The following is a 12286-nucleotide window of genomic DNA, read 5'->3' as shown; positions in this document are numbered from 1 at the left end:
CCTCAAAGGACTATATGTAAAGTGACTTCCAACATTCTGCAAAGAAGTTTGCAGTATGTATTATTTATTGGTGCACAGAAGCAACAGTTTTCATTTAAGTTTCTTTTCACAATAAAGATGTAACAAATTCCAATATATATTCTGAAATAAGTGTGCTGAGAATTTTATTTTTTTTCAGGAGACAGATTCCTCTGCTTCTGTATTTTCAATATCTAATAGAAATAGTTTTCTCCTACCTCAGTTCATTTTGTCTCTTAGATACTCCGTATCAATTCATGTTTTTGCCACTGACTTCCCAACCAAATTTCGTAATTAAATTTAAGCCAGAGTAAAATATTTCTCTGTATAAATAACAAGAACTGAAATTAAGTAATTTTAGTAGCATGTACATAGTGCATGACTGCACTTTGTTATACGTAAAACATGTATGTTTAAATATTCTTCAGCAAGGTGGAAGGTCTAAAGGGAGTAAAACAATTTCTATTACTAATTGTTTTCAAACTGTCTGCAGATCTGCATGAGATTTTGCAACTATAACTTCACTAAAAGGATCTATCAACGAAGGTACCTCAGCAGAGATAAAACATAAGTTATATTCAGCAGAAGTCAGTTGAGTCTGTGGAAACTGTGCCTATATAGATGTATGGCTCCGTGCTATTAACTTTCACTGTCTGTCATCCTTTGGCATACAATATATGTAAATTAAGTACGTAGTCATAATTTTTGTTAATATTCACCATTGTTTTTTCTCACCTGCTACATGTAGAGGAACACAAACTTATCATCAGCCTTCTTCAGCTTTTTCTAAAATGTCCTTTGCTCTTCAGGTAGTAAATGAAATTACTTCCTTCACATGCCATTGAGTGAGATACTGCTTTGTGATTGCTGGCCAATGTACAAGGGGATAAACAACCTCACAGAGCTTACCTTTAGCTCAGTGGTGTAAATGTTCAGTGGATTGCTATAGCAACCAAATTGAAGAATTCACTAGTTTCTCCCACTGGCATCTCTTAAATTACTCTGTATTTTGGAGGAGAAGGAGATGGATTTGGTTCTTGTTCAGTGACGAGCTAGGAAAAAAAAAAACTAGGCCCTTTGACATGATCCCACTTGGGTCTGTGTGTGTAAGTGCTACCAAACTCAGGGCAATCAAGAGTCCTGTGACTCTGCTGCTGCCTAGCACTGAGACCCAGAGATAACTACTGTTGGGAAAATCCTGCATTTTGGAAAAGCCCAAGCAGAAGCAGGTTTGCAGCCCCATAGGAGGAGCTGTGGCTCACAGGAGTTATTTGTGCAGCAGAATCTTTTTCTTCTCTGGGGTTGCCTGGCTTGCTTCTGAGGTTGCTCTGCAACCTTCACACTGGTCTGTCTGGCTCACTGAAAAAAATGAAATCTCTGAAGTGGTTTGGGAGAACTTTGACTGTACTCCTGAATATGATTTTCTCAGTCTAGCATTTTCCCTTACAGTGGTGTTCAGAAAAAGAAGCAACACAAGCATCTGTTGATTACTCAGTCATTGTTTCCCTCACTCCTGTTTAAAATGCTCATCAACAAGAAGTTCTTGAGGGTGTGAGGATGAAGTCATCAATTGCAGAGACCAGAGAGGGGGGATCAAAAACTATCAATTTGGAAAGTATTTGGGCCTCTCAGCTCACAAATAAAGCTGAAGGTAAGAGCTCCTGACTGACTTGTATCATACTTCTGCTCTTCTACCAGGAACTAAGCTACCAGGCTCTTGAGTGGACCTTGATGTTGCAGGTGCCTTTATTAGTTGAAAACATTACCCTCTTTTGCTTCTTGTGACTTCAAGGCCAAATCAGAATCAATAGAAGTAATAGCTAAACCAGAAAGTTTGTAAGTCATCTCATCCTTGTGGAGTTCAAAAACTCAGGAAATGAGTAAAAACTTTCTTACAGCACCAGAGTAATTGGTCTCAAATCTAGATCAGCATTAAAGAAAAATATATTCTTACAGTTTTATCTTCGTGTAGGTGCAATGACTGAATGCACATCAGCAAGCAGCAGAAAAGCAGAAATCCTCATATGACTGAGCACTGGAAAGTAGCAGATTGCTATGTACAAGACTGATATGAGTTAAACTGCAGCAGTCATGTAGTGTCTACAGCTGATTTGTGAAGCTGTAGCAGCAGGGAGGGAGGCTTTCATTTCAGATGTGGGGCTCCATGCTTCTGGGGCTGTTGAGGCCAGGATATCTCCTGCTGTTTATTGCCTCATGGTTAGCCATGCGTTAGATCTGAGCTTTCCATGCTTTTTCTTTGTGCTTCTTGGAATAATAATAATTCATCCATTAGCTGACATTGGTGCTTTAAAGTATGTCAGGAATCCTCTATCTGCAGAGATTAGGAATGTTATCCTTTCTGGGATAACAAGGTTGCAGCACAGCAGCTAACAAACAGACCTGCAAGTGTTTCATTTTATTGTTTGTTTGCAGGTAGGAAAAATAAGTGGTCCATTTGAGCAGTCCCAAATACTCTAAAATATCCTGTTCTATTCTACTTTACCACTTCTGGGGTAAAACAGAATGAAGGGACCTCATCTTGAAGTACTGATGGGTAGGGCATCCTCCACATTCAGACAACTGCCATATCGTTTAGGATGGTGCTGACTAAATTTGAGAAAAGACTGTCTCCAAATCCTGGTGTTACCTTACTTCCATGCCTGGTACAATGCATGAGTAAAGTTAGATGCTAGTAGAAAATCCTGCAAATCCAGTGGCACTAAATGTGTGATAAAATATCCACAAATAAAACAGTTGAATATATCCATGAAAACAAAGATGAAACAAATATGCAGAGAGAAAAGATTGTTTTCTCCACAGAATACTTCTTCCTTCTTTTGTACCATAAGTATTTGTAAATTGCCTTCCCTCCATTTTCTCACCATTTTCACTAAACACAAACTGGATTTAATAATAGATAACTTATTCCTTCTCTGAAACTCTAGGCAATATAAGTTTAAAGCAAAAATGAAAACTCTCTTTTAGGATTTAGTTGGATTAGGGGCTTTTTCACTTCTTTGTGTCGATGTATGTAGAGGCCATAAAAACATGAGTTGAAGAAAGGGTCTCCTTTGTTCTTACCAGAAAATTCACCATACTTTAAAGAGCTTCATTGCTTGCTTGCTCAGTCCTTAATCCATGATAGAAGCAGTTCTAAAGTGAATGTACAAATGAAATAGCTCAGCTTCTGTTATGACTGACTGATAAGGGCGTTTGCTACTTTCTATGATGTACTTGTTTCACATTTACATTCAGAAGTACTGAAAACTTCATTCTAGATTCAGAAGAACTATTAGGACACCCTGGTTGAGAAATAAAAGCGGGAAATTCAGTTTTCTAGTTGTTTAACTATCCACATAACATGAAAAGAATAAGATTTTCTCTCACCCTGGGCAATCAACCTATGAAAGAGGGAATCAGGTTTTCACTTGACAGCTTCCACAGAGGAAGTTATTAAGTTATTACTTGGGTTGAGATAACACATATATTGTCAGTGCAATCATTCATTTTACCTGCAGTAGATTTTAAGGAAAAAAGATGGTATACTACTGTTTACAGACAGAACTACTCTAGCATTTGTAAGGGCTTTTCCACAAGGACAGTGATTTTTCAGCAGTGTAATTACAGCATGGGTAAATATTTTCAAGCTATCTCTAATCTTGCTAATATGAGTTAATAGCAAATATTTCAGTATCTGGTATGTCAGCAACCTCATGCAGAAGTCTGTGCAGCTAGTAGATAATGAGTTTGCTGTATGAAGTAGCTTCTCAAGTTTACTTGTGGGACTGTCCAGTTTTGCTCTCAACAGCGCCTTTGAATCACATTGAAAGATACTCTCTGGTTAGAGGTGGGTACAAGTGTTCTGATATCTTCATCAGATTTATAACTGCTGAATTCCATGCAACCATTTCAGTTAGTATTTTACAGCTTTTGCAAGCTTTTTGTTGATGAAGGACTTTCATGTGATTACAGAAGATCTGTGGGAAGAGTTTGGTTGAAAGAAACAGGATGTCCTAGGTTCATGACATGTTCAAACTATGATAATGTAGCTGCTCCACTTTCATGCTCATTTCTCTCTTAGGAGACAAGTCTGCTATTCTTCATCACAGAATCACAGAACTATAGGGGTTGGAAGGGATCTCTAGAGATTGAGTCCAACTCCCCTGCTAAAGCAGGTTCCCTACCATAGGCAAGTAGGAATCTGGGCACATCTTGAATATCTCTGTGGGAAGAGACACCACAACCTCTCTGGGCAGCCTGTTCCAGGCTCCCTCACCCTCACAGGAAAGAAGCTCTTCCACATATTTTTGTGGAACTTCATATGTTCCATTTTTCAGCTGTTTCTCCTTGTCCTATCACGACACACCACTGAAAAAGAGCCTGGCTTCATCCAATTGCCTTCTGCACTTCAGAAATTTTTTTAAATGTTGATCAGATCCCCACTGTCTTCTCTTCTGCAGGCTGAGCAGAGCCAGTGCTTGTTTTTTAAAGACTGAAGTGGATACATGATTAGGAATTGATTTGACACTGTTGGTTCACTTTGAGATGGACTACAGGGGCTACAGGAAAAAAAAAAGCCACAAATATGTAAAACTAATGATTATTTTGGCATCTTTGCTGAGTGGCTAATCTTGGTCATTCTCTTGTTTCCAGTAGGTAGGGGATGCACTTCAGCAACAGATGATTTCTCTGGTGTTTGCTCAGTCTTTTCTCTGGCTCTGCTTCTCAATGAAAGCAAAGTGCTCTATCAAAGTGAGTTAAGTACTACAAGAAGGACTCTTCCTGGGAAGTTGGTTTTGGATGATCTTTCCTTCAATAAGGTAGCTGAAATCTTGATACACTGTCTGAACTAAAAGTGTTTGATGTAAAGCCTAGAAATGTTTTTCTATGCTTTTGAATTTTGTCTCAATTACTGCTATAATACATACTCTTGTCCAAGAAAAAAATCTTGTTTCCACCATGTTTGAAACTGAAAGACAAACTGTATATCCACTCTATGATCACTTTATGATCTATCTATCTATATATAGAACTGAAACACATTTGGGGTAGCTAATATGCTAGTAAACATGTTGCAGCTGAGAGGGATAATTGCTGAAGTACTACTACCACCCTGCTTAAAGAAGCTTTGCAGCCTCTTCTAAGCTATATGCTGAGAGCCAAACTGCTGCTGGAGAAGATAACTGCTGGTTTGATAGATTATTTATTTATTTTTGAAGCTTAATGAGCTTAGTAACAATTAGATAAACAATTTCAAATGTTAGACTTGTAAATATCAAATTTCCAAAGGTACAAGTATGTGATATACTCCTGGGCAGACCCTAAAGACTTCCAAGTCTTTGTATGTGGTCAAATTGTATAGGCAACAGTGTTATTTTTTGTTGCTTTGTTCTGAGAGCCTTCTATGCCATAATGTTGTTACTTAACCTTTTGAAATGCAAATTTTAAGCTCAGAGTATCCTTTAAGTCATTTATTTGGAGAAATATGCTGAGAAAAAGGGAAGGCATACAATTTTACTGAGCATTTGAACATCGGAGACATGTAGTATTTTTGACAGGCAGGTTCACTACACTGGAAAATAAGAAAACGTTAGTGCAGAAAGAACTAAATAACTGAAGAGTGGCAAAACAAGGAACTCAAGAAGTTGGAAGTGAGTTACTAGGACTTTTAACTTCAGGTCACTGATTGTAATCCAGGCTAGCTCTGTATTGATAAGCAAGTAATTATTCTTTGCCACCTCTGAAGGGGTCTGGGGTGCTATGACTTAAAGATCTGGACTAAAACCTAATGAAAAGCTCTACATGTCACAAAGGAAAAGAATACAAAGTGCAATCAATTTAGTCAGAAAAAGACTGAGAATGCCTATTAAAATGTGCAAAACTGATTTTATGGGAAGAAAATAAATGTGATATAGATCCTAGTCTTGTCAGGAACCAGGGTGTTTCAGCTGTCTGTAATAATGGATTCTATAGATCAAATATTTTGTTTTCTCTTCCCCATCCCACCCCTCTCCTCCCCCCATTCCTGTGATACAGACTTCCATCCAGAAGGACTTCATTTAACATGTTCAGAAGGTCACAGGGATAAAAATCAATGTAATGAGCACTAGTTTCGTTGACTGAAGTTACTTGCCAACTTTGAACTCTCCTTTGAATTAGCTGTCCTAAGCACCAATGCACTAATGTAGAGTCACTGAAGTACAACTGCTGAATATGTCTTCTGTGCTTTGCACTTTTATGTTTCTTTAGTCTTCACAGACCCTCTTCCAATAACAGCTATCCTGCTAGGTTCTGTGATTAGTAGCACAGAGACTGTAGGGGATTTTATATATCCTTTGTACTTAACTAAAATATGTCCTTTTTCCCCCTTGCTTTGATGGCAAAATTGGGAAAAATCTGATAGCATGGCCGGAGTCACAGAAATCAGTAGAACAGGAGATAATCAACTGTATTTTATAATCAATAGTTTAGAACAGTCAGTATTTAGAGGTATTTTTTATGAAGCAAAACTTTGTGTGGCAGAAGGAAGGAAAACTGATGCTTTTGGTATTTATGTAATGCATGATTACACCTTTATACCAAATGGAAAGAAAGTTACAATGAAAAGGTGCTCCATTATCATTTTCAGGACTGGAAATAGAAAGCAGACCTTGATTGACCAACTGTGTATTGACAAACAACAAGCAATATTAAAGGATCCCTAGAACATCATTATTTCATCAGAAATCACAATTTAAAAATAAGCCAAAACATTTTGCAGGAATTCCAAAATCTTACAAATTCTGAAGGGAAGGGAGGGAAAGAAGCAACAGATCCCAGTCTATGGCACACTTCAACATGTTTACCTGGTGTCCCAGCAACAGGACTAGCAAGCAGGAGAGAAATCTGCAAATCAAGTCTCCTTCTGTTCAGCTTGCCAGAGCCTTATGCTACAGCTTTTCAAGAGCTGTAGCTGTGAGCTTGGCCAACAGGTGATCTTCCTCTGCTGAATCAAAACTCTCTGCAACAAAATAATCTCTGCCCACTTGGTTCTGCAATCATCAGAGCTGGTATAATGTTTAGTGTACAAAAGAATGTTAGAGTACAAAAGAAAACAGTTTACTAGTTCCAGCTAGGAATAGAAAGCAAACACAAAAAATGAGACCTGCATTTAAAAGGAAATCAGATTTAATTTAAAGGTTTTGCTCAGCTGTGTATGAGCTCAGTATGAATATTATTTCCATGCTCAAATTACTGCATACTACATTCATCAGTTTTCAGGGTACCATATAAAGGATGCTTCCATAGTGGAAAATTATGGCAGTGGCTTAATTTGCTTCTGATTAACTACTTACTGTATTTAGTAAAATGAATGCAAGAACATGACCTGAGTCTTCAGTAAGCCATCTGGGAGCAATCTAGCCCTATCAAGACTAATAAAAACACTAGCAATTTCTTGTCCTCCTCCAAAGTTCACTCTCTACTTTATAATTAATCAATTTCTTGCTTACTTGTACTTGTAAATTAGGAACAGTGCACTAAAGAGAAGAGGTAAAGAAAAAGAATCATTATTCCTAATCTAATCACAGCAACATTTAGATGAAAAAGCGATCATATGGATTAGCTCCTTAAGTGACAAACTGAGATTAATGATTACAACAGTAACTATACAAGGCCAAATATGAGAGCTGCTCCAAAAGCAATGCTTCTATTTTAGTATGTTGGCCCATGACGTCAGAGGCAGATGTTGGTGGTATGACAGTAGCAGCAGTAACCCACCTGAAAATATCCCTTTACATTTTGTTGCTGTGGGACAGATGGCAGCAGAGGAGCAAAAGACAAAACTGTGTCTGACATGGAAATGCTTATGAAGCAAAGGTGTAGAACTGAATTCCTGTATGAAAAATGGCATACACTGACATTCATCAACGTTTGCTAAACACTTCTGGAGACCAAACAGTGGATGTGAGCACAGTGAGGTGGTGGGTGGTGTGTTTCAGCAGTGGCAACAGCAACATGAAGAACAAGCCGCATTCCAGATAGCCATGCACAGCTGTTGTGCTGTGAAATGAAGAGCATCTTAGCTCATCCATGTGAATAGGCTAACAATGATGACTATATTGAAAAATAGCCTTTTATAGTTGAGAGTTTGCTGTATCAAATAGTGTTATTGTGCTCTTTGCATCTGTTGTAGTTTCTATGGAAATAAACAGGAGGCATTACTTTTGAAGTGACATGTATTTACAGTGAAGGTTCAGCAGCAGCATAAAAGAAATGGAGGTTTCAATTTGTATCATCTTTTTTTTTTTTAAGGCTTTGGTTTGTTTTTGTTGTTTGTTTTATTTTGGTAAACTTATCCTGGTGTTGTTTATCCTTTTGCACTTAGATTCAGAATGGCTTTTTATATTTTTGCTGTTTTTAAGTGGCAACTATACCTATTCTATTACCATAGTTGTCTTGGGATGGAAGGCTGAGAGCACAGAATCAGTGGCTTGAGACTCCCTGTTAGTCCAGGTAATATTAAGAAACACAACTGCTCTAACTCTATCTGCTTGTTTAAATGCATAGATTCCTGCAAAACGGCAAAGAATGATCTCTTGTTCTGACCACAAATTAAGATGAAAAGTCTTTCTGTGCAGCTTAAAAAGAAAGAATTAGAATCTGAAGGATCATTTACCAACTGACACTTTCATTTTCATTATCAATAGCATCCACCAGGAAGCAAACAAGGAAGAGGAGTATTTTTATTCTCACATCTATATAGGTAGACTTTGATTCTTCTGACGTTGTGTAAATGAAATAAGTAATAAGTAAAATGAATTCTCAAGGAATGAGGCAGATTGTCTATACATTGTTTTATTTTGTTAATTTTGACCTACTCCAATATTGTTTTTTCTTAGCTAACCTCTAACACTATTTGTCTTATTCTCTTTCACTCTTCCTGTCACATTTCAAATATTATGGTGTGCATTTTGATCTTGGTATTTGACCTCCCAAGTCCGTTAGTGATAACAGGAGTTGCATTGAGTTCTCAGCCCTACAACTAGGGAGGAAGAATTTTTATGAGGCTTGTTTGCCTCTTAACGCAGTGGCAAAAGTGCCGTCAACGTTCTTTGAAACATAGTCACTAATAACTTTTTAAACATTTATTCTCTCTCCTTGAGCTGAAGATTCATATGTTTATAACGTTGAGATTCAACTCAGAACTTCTGTTGCTGTATTTTTTTTTTCCTAACAGTGCCTATCAGTGTTTTGGTAGCACTGCATGAAGGAATCTGTTCTCAAGTGAATTATGCCTCTCTTATTTACAACTTTATTACTACTTACCTTAATGACTAAGTCCCTTCCCATTACTTTGCAAAGTGCCATTTGAATCCGAGTGACAGAGGAATGCTCTCACCTAGTAGTTCCCTTACAGCAGTAGTTCCCATCAATGTTCAATCACTATAACTTCCATTTCTTTCTTCTAATTTCAGTATTTCCTTCACAGTTTTGAAATGCCTATGAGAACATCTTACCCTTGCTTTGTTTCTGAAATGTCACCCCATGAAATCCCCATAGCACTTTACAGCTCAGATAGAAGTTTTAAGAGCCAGGAAGGAATATTGAGTTGTCAGCAAGGATTCCTTTCAAAAACTCCCCTTTAATTTGCAGTGGAATGACAGATATGAGAGGTGTCTGTGACTGGTATTTTGCACTTTTAACTGTATGAATTAAAACTGAACTGACAAGATATTTCCTCCCCAGACACTTCCTTCAGAAAGCAAATGTCTTAGGGGATAACTTTTTCTGTTTTCCCATAGAATCAGTAAAGTTGGAAAAGACCTCTGAGATCATCTAGTCCAAACTTTCACCAATCTCCATATTTCCACTGAACCATGTTCCTTAGTACCATGTCTTTATGGCATTCAGTCTGCTTATTTCTAAGTCTTATCTGGAACAAAGCAAATAGCATGAGTGCTGCATATATTTTAAACAGAAACTATAAAAACCCTTTCATCATATTTCTGTTGAGAGGTATCCTCTCTTGTCCAATCTGTAGATGCAAATTACATCTGCCTCTGTTTTTCACTGCCTTCCCTATTAAGAGTTGTCTTTTTGTCCTTCCGTCACTGATAGGCTAGTTGCTGCATTAGCTTTTGAAGCTTCTACACTGGCTTTTTAGGTGAAGGAGACAGTGATCTTTTCCACTGTTCACAGCACCAGTATTTCTCATTCACAAAGCTGTTTCTGGCAGCTGAAATCTTTCAGATGAATGCTCCTTCATAATGAAATTGTGGTAACACAGCACAAGAAAAAGCCAGCTCAGCATCGGAAACAGAAATTGTAAGGGATCAACTTTATTTTTAAATCAAAACCAGTATATTTGCTTATTTTCACAAAATCAAGACTGACCTGACGATAATCTTGATTTTTCTGTTAGAGCAGAATCCTACAGGATCAGTGTCCATTTAATTTGGCTGTTAATGCCATGTTTGTCATCTTTAAAAGAAATAAAGTCCAGTTCTCTTGAAGTTTATTTTGTGACATTTTAGAGGAGATTGATTTATTTGACCTAAGCAGGCTGAGACTGCTTAATATCTGGTGTGCTGTTCTTTTGACTCCATAATGACCTGGCCTGTTTTATGCTTAGCATGAAACTTTGATGAATGCCTGTATTTTATTTCCTCTCTGCCACATACCTGTGTACATTTCTACAATAGTGCTGAGAAACAAGTGAAATAGATAAAGTTTACAAGATGTATTCAATGCTGCTCAAGTGTTCTTATGATTTCTTGAGTTTCAATTTATTCTTAATCCATATAACTCTGCCACCTTCTTCACTTTCATTACTTTTGAAATTATAACAAGCAGGCAATTTAACATACAGTAAGTCTCAACTAGGTAGATCTGCTGAGAGCGTATGTCTATTGAGAGAAGGTTTCTATGCAGTACTGTTAAAAAATATGCTACTGTGTTTTTTCCTTAATGTCTCCCTCTGAGTAATTACAACAGCACTTCATAAATATATCAATAGGAAAACTGAATCATACATGTAATTATATTAATGCTCCTAGGACTCAAGTTTTCTGTTGGAGAAGCTGGAAGGTCATCATATCCATTCATAGCCCAAATTCACATCAGCTCAGTGCATCACATGTAGCATTACCTGTGTAATATGTTGCTCCATATGTAAGTAGGTCCTGAAAAAATTCTGGGCATTATGAAGCTGGTGAATTAATAGAGAACACTTTTGTTGAATTTGTAATGTCTAAATTGGTTCTTAGAAGATTAACATGGTTGATTATTCTGACTTTAGGTGTTTTTGTTTTTTTTTCTTGTTTCCATGGTATGAATTCCTATTTAGATTGTTGAGCATCAGTCCTGTCTCGGGATTTTTTTATGTAGTCAAGGGGCAAAGGCTGTTTATGAAAAATATTTTGATACACATTTCTCAGTCAGTTTTGCTTCGGCATCTGTTTACTGCACTTGGAGACTTAAAACAAAATCCTATACATAACATATTAATACCCAACAATTTTCTTTTTCATGTCTAATGTTCACAGCAGTGAGCAGGGAGCAGCATGCTCAGCAGCATGCTCAAGTCCAGGTACACGTTTGCTCACTTTCTCCAGTATCTGCTATCCAAGACCTCACTGAGCAGATGGAGATGTTTCAGCCTTAGTTCCTGGGAACAAGCTGACCCTTGATCTTCCCCAGTTGCCATCTCCTGATTTTCCACTTTCTTGTTAGGTTTTATGTCTTTTCCAGTAGATGTTTCACTTTTGAATCCTTGAAATACTAGCTTATTATTAATTCAGCACACTCAATCCTGTACCCTGTGTTCTTTTCTTCTTGCCTGATGTAGTACCCTCTGGGCTCTCACTTACAAACTAACAGGGATAGCAATAGCTCAATAACATTTTTTTCTAGTAAGACAGGATCAAGGTCACAAGTCTGGGTCTCACGTAATATATGTTTGGACTCAGGTTGACCAACAATTGTGTAGACATTTTCAGTGAAGACTATAACGAAACTTAAAAAAAAAAAAAGGTAGAAATGATGGTCAGGAGGTATTGCATGGATTTGACTGAGCCTAGTATTCTTTGTCAAAATATATATACTGTTCTGAAACTATAAATTAATTTCTCTGAACTGTGAAGCACAGTTAGTGCTGAACAGTCCTAAAGAACAGAATTTCTTTTTCATTACATTTTGTCTGTTACATTTAACAGTTTTATTTACCAGGTGCCAGTGCAGTATTAGATGCTATTTATATAGCCAGTAAAAAAGCTAAGAATTGAGAACT

The sequence above is a fragment of the Meleagris gallopavo genome, chromosome 3, assembly GCF_905368555.1.
Source record: "Meleagris gallopavo chromosome 3, MGAL_WU_HG_1.1, whole genome shotgun sequence".
Taxonomy (NCBI): Eukaryota; Metazoa; Chordata; class Aves; order Galliformes; family Phasianidae; genus Meleagris; species Meleagris gallopavo.
The sequence above is the reverse complement of the archived record's forward strand: the minus strand, read 5'-3'. Positions refer to the sequence as shown.